Source organism: Nicotiana sylvestris, chromosome 3, assembly GCF_000393655.2.
Source record: "Nicotiana sylvestris chromosome 3, ASM39365v2, whole genome shotgun sequence".
Lineage (NCBI taxonomy): Eukaryota > Viridiplantae > Streptophyta > Magnoliopsida > Solanales > Solanaceae > Nicotiana > Nicotiana sylvestris.
In genome coordinates this window covers 184,230,003-184,234,634 of record NC_091059.1, presented here as the reverse complement: position 1 = coordinate 184,234,634, position 4,632 = coordinate 184,230,003, and the positions used below count along the sequence as shown (strand labels likewise).

General features: G+C 34.3%; 1 long non-coding RNA gene across 1 annotated transcript in view; it reads left to right on the top strand.

Moving 5' to 3' along the window:
* Nucleotides 1–1,218, top strand: part of LOC104212492 (uncharacterized) — an 8,239-nt gene extending 7,021 nt beyond the window's left edge. Inside the window, exon 3 of the long non-coding RNA XR_011406277.1 lies at nucleotides 980–1,218. This is a non-coding gene — a long non-coding RNA (uncharacterized lncRNA). The remainder of the gene's footprint in view (nucleotides 1–979) is intronic.
* The last annotated feature ends 3,414 nt before the right edge of the window (nucleotides 1,219–4,632 follow it).

The following is a 4,632-nucleotide window of genomic DNA, read 5'->3' as shown; positions in this document are numbered from 1 at the left end:
ATTATTGAATCTTTGTTTAAAGTGTTTATTTTTGTAAATCTTGTCTTGTTCGTTAGTTCTCCTTCTTCTTCAAGACCTTTTATTTGGTCAAGGTTTTTCTTCTGTTTGTTTGAGTGTGTGTTATAAGCTACCTTCGATTTGAACAACTTCGTTGAATAGTTAGTTTATGACTGCTTTGTTTGGACGAATACAACATGAATCACTTCTTAGGTCTGTTTCGATGCTTGAATCTTTTGTGTGAATTTGACTTAAGGATTGGTTGTAGCTGTGTAGTAATTTGGTGTAGTTGTAAATCAGAGAGGTTTAAATACATATTGCTAAGAATGAGTGCAAGACAATAATAATAGGGGATTTTCAGGGGTATTTTTGGGTGTTAAAAGATTTAAAATGATTAGTGTTAGTAGCCTGCGAGTTAATATTCAGCGTATAATTAATGAATTATTTAATGAAAAGGGAATTAGTAGTGCAGAATACACCCTGTCTGGTATCTTTAAGGATGGAAAATCAGAAAATAAGCATGAGATTAATGATAAAAGTGTATAGATGCACATGTGAGGAAATATACAGGCTGAAAGTGAAAAGCTTTGAATAAATAATATTTAGTTCTAGCCTATAAATAAGGGAAGTTGATATAGAGAAGAGGACTGGAAATTTAGAGAAGAAAAATTTTCAGAACTTAAAAGGGAGAAATAGGCTAATTTTTCAGCACTAAAAATCAGTCTTTGAGAGTTAAAAACTGAAAGTGAGGTCCTTTTCTTTACTACTGAAATCAGAACTTTGTTACTGCCTCTGTGGATTGCGTTTAGTGCTACTGATTTTTAGTCAGGCTTTCCGGGGTTTTTCAGTTTGGTTCTGACCATTGTTACACTGGTTATTGCTGGTTTTTGTTGCTGTTATTTGTTGTGGGATTCTGTTGTTGTGCTACTGCTGTACATTGTTGCTCCTGACCTCTTTTCTCTGTTTGTAATTCGAATTTCAGGTACACATTCGAATCTTGTAGTGATAAAGCTTTGAAGTTGAAATGCAGCAATAAAATCCAACCGCTTCAATAAAGTAGATAGTAGACAATCTGGTCTATTTAGTTTTTTCTTTGTGAACTGTTTTAATTTTTTTTTTGTATAATTGGACTGAAAAGAGAAGAAATCGTATAAATGGTCATGCACTGATATAACATGAACCTTTCAATTTTTGTTAGATTAATGGGGTAAATCATGATAAGTAGCATATCTCTAGTTAGTTGTTTGTTTCCATGCATCTATTCAAGTAGTCCATAAACGAAATAAAGTACTTAGTCAAAACCCAATTAGTATTTCGTTTAGATGGTTAAAAACTAATTTCCATTAGTCCTCTTAAGTGATTATACTCTCATCAGTATTGGCATTAATTCATGTTACAAATAATCTCACATAGATAGATTGTGGACTTGATAAAAATGTAAAAATAAGGTGGTTGGGTAGTGTCAACATTATAGCTCCAATAATAATAATAAAAGTAAATAAATAAATAAATAAAGGTCGTAGTCGATAATTTTATGTATTAATAATTAAGTATACTTACACTAATGTAGAGTAGTTTCAATAAAGTATAGTTAAATTGCGAATCCATTAGGGTTAATGAATTAGTCTATAGTTTTGATCATTTAGTTAACCTCACCACAGTTAAAAATGGCTAATTGTAGTAACGTTAGTCAATCTTGTACGTTTTTTTATATACATAATTCCATTTTTAGTAATATTAGCTTATGGAATAAGGCGCGAAATAATTTTTCATTTTTACAAGTTCAAGTATAATTTTCGTTAACATCTGTTGTAATCTATTAATTAAATAAGTTACGGTTTTTTTTAGCATGTAATTAAACCAGGATTTTTCTTTATTTAGAGACAAATAAAAATAGAAATGTAGTTACTTTCCTTTTAAAAAATAAATAAATAAATGAGACGAGCTTCGTCAAATAAAAACAAAAAAAAATAAAAAAATAATAATAATAATAATAAAAAATTTGCAGGACCCTCAGTAATGGTTTAAGAAAATTTTTTTAGAAGTCGGGAAGGGCCGTTTAGCGAATTTCACGGCCCTCCCAAAAGATAATAATGCGCTAGAATCTTTAGGCGCGGCTTTAGTAAATTACATTCCTAAATATGGGTGGGCATTTTATGTGGCCCGAATCCAAATCCTAAGACGTTGAATAGAGTGTGCCTAAGATTGCGGGTTCATTTGATGCGGCGCAATCCGAAAACATACTTTAAACGGCGTCCACTCTCTCGAATAAATATGTATATGTAAAAGCAATAAAAAGTAGAATCAGCACATAGGTTATTCATGTAAAAATTAGATAATAGCTAAATGCAACAGTTGAGCGACCATGCTAGAACCACGGAACTCGGGAATGCCTAACACCTTCTCCCGGGTTAACAGAATTCCTTATCCGGATTTCTGGTTCGCAGACTGTTAAACAGAGTCATTCTTTTCCTCGATTCGGGATTAAATTGGTGACTTGGGACACCCTAAATCTCCCAAGTGGTGACTCTGAAATAAATAAACAAATCCCGTTTCGATTGTCCTTTAATTGGAAAAAACTCCTTCACCTCCTCGCGGGGGCGGAAAAAGGAGGTGTGACAGCTCTGGCGACTCTGCTAGGGAATGCAACCCAGAACCACTGGTTCAGGGTTAGAAATCGAGTTTAGAATAAATTGTTATGTTCAGCTTTATCTGATTTTGTTACATGATCTGTGCTTAATGTGCTAACTAATTGCTTTTACCGCTTTGATATTTTGTGAACTGTATATAAACTGTGCTGAAACCCATCTCCTCTCTGAGTCTTCTGAATTGTGAAGAAGGGTGTACGGTGTACGACTTCTTTTCTGTCTAGTGTCAAATCCTAATTTATAACGAGGTTTGGATAAGTCGCAAAGCCGGTGAAGCTTCTATATTCCCGGACCTCCGCCTCCTCCTCGACTCGAGTTGTCCGCTCGGGTAAGCCAGGTCTAGAACAAACACCCAGGTTTTGAACCTAGAATAACTGAGGCTCATGCCAGATCCCTAGTAGGAACGCTTGTTTGCTTCATGTGCATTTTAACTTAGGGGACTCAACACAGGGGTTGGGTCCGTCTAGGGCTAGCAACCTGAAACGGAAAGATCATCCTGATGCATCCTAATTGTTTTCTGTGCATTTATTTGCTCTGGCCTGGATGTTGACCGGTTTTTTGAATTTCGGGAATGTTAGAAATTTAAGAAAAAGAGAAAAATAGCAGTTGGAGAGTTAACTAATGATTTTGAAAAAAAAAACAATACCCAAGTACTGTCGGAACTCTGGAAAATAAAAAAAAAGTTTTATTTTTTGGTTTGTTTTACTAAAAAAAAAAGAGCAAAAAAAAAAAAGAGTTGTTTTTTTTGTTCGAAAAATAGGCTGTTATATTGTTTATCAAAAAAAAAGATTTTTTTTTTAATTGGAAAATATGTTGTCTGAAAAAAAAAGGGTCTTGTTTTAAAAAGTATTTTTTTTTTTTTGCTTATGAAATGTCAAAAATAAAAATGAAAAAAGAATCCTATTTTAAAATAGTGCGGTTAATTCTCCCGAACTACGCAGGTTTGATTCTCACCGGATGTGAGATACGTAGGCAACCCTCATCGGGTCCAACCCCACCTTTTGCTAAAAGAGCCAAAAACAAATAAATAATAATAAAAAAAAACATGTCAAAATTTTAGTTTTGTCATAAATAAGTCGGGTGATGTTGTTTTGTCAAAAATAGCCAAATGTTCCCGAAAGGGACGCCGGAAGGCTGACTTTGTATAAACAGCTACCTTGGGTCATTTTTTTAGGATTTTGGTCCAGTTGACCCACACAGCCTTAAAATCTTTGTCCCCGAGACGCTGAAAGGCTATGTTTGCAACAGCAGGTCTTTTATTTTAATTGTTTATTTTAAAAAAAAAACAAAAACAAAAAAACAAAGAGTCAGCGGTCAGGTGAATACCGTTTGGATTTTTAGTCAAAATAAGCCGAGCCAGCTTTGGCAGTATCTTAAACCGTTCTTGCCGAAATAGCCTTAGAGTATCTTTCAGTTGTCGAAAGGCTATTTTCGTAAAAGAACGGACAAGTTTGTAAAGTGTCATAAAATAATACTCCCCGGCCTCAAAATTCATGTGAAATTTGGAAGGGGCCACATTTGCAAAAAATAACCGTTTGGTTGCATTTGTCGAACAGAGAAAGGGAGCTGGCCGTTTGTTTTTGAGTTTGTAAAACTTTTGATTAGAATATGTGGGTCGTTTGATTTTCAAGTTTGTAGGTCATCTTTAAACCTTTGAAACCCAGTTTATTTTATTATGAAAATTGATAATTCCCAACAAAAAAAAGAAAGAGAAGAAGAAAATATAAAAATAAAATACAGGGGTTCCCAAAGTACTTTAAAGGGGCAAATAAGCGAGCCGGGATGACTTCATGTGTTTGAAGCAAAGCATGTTAGAAATGGTTAACTGCCTAGGAGCATTGCATCCCCAATGTGCTATCATCAAATCTGTTAAACTCTAACGCTAACAAGTTTGTTGTTTTCCACAAATACCAGACAGTTAGTTGTTAAAGCATTCTGGCAACACACCCTTACCAAACCAGATCCAAAGGACCGGTAACAACGAGCA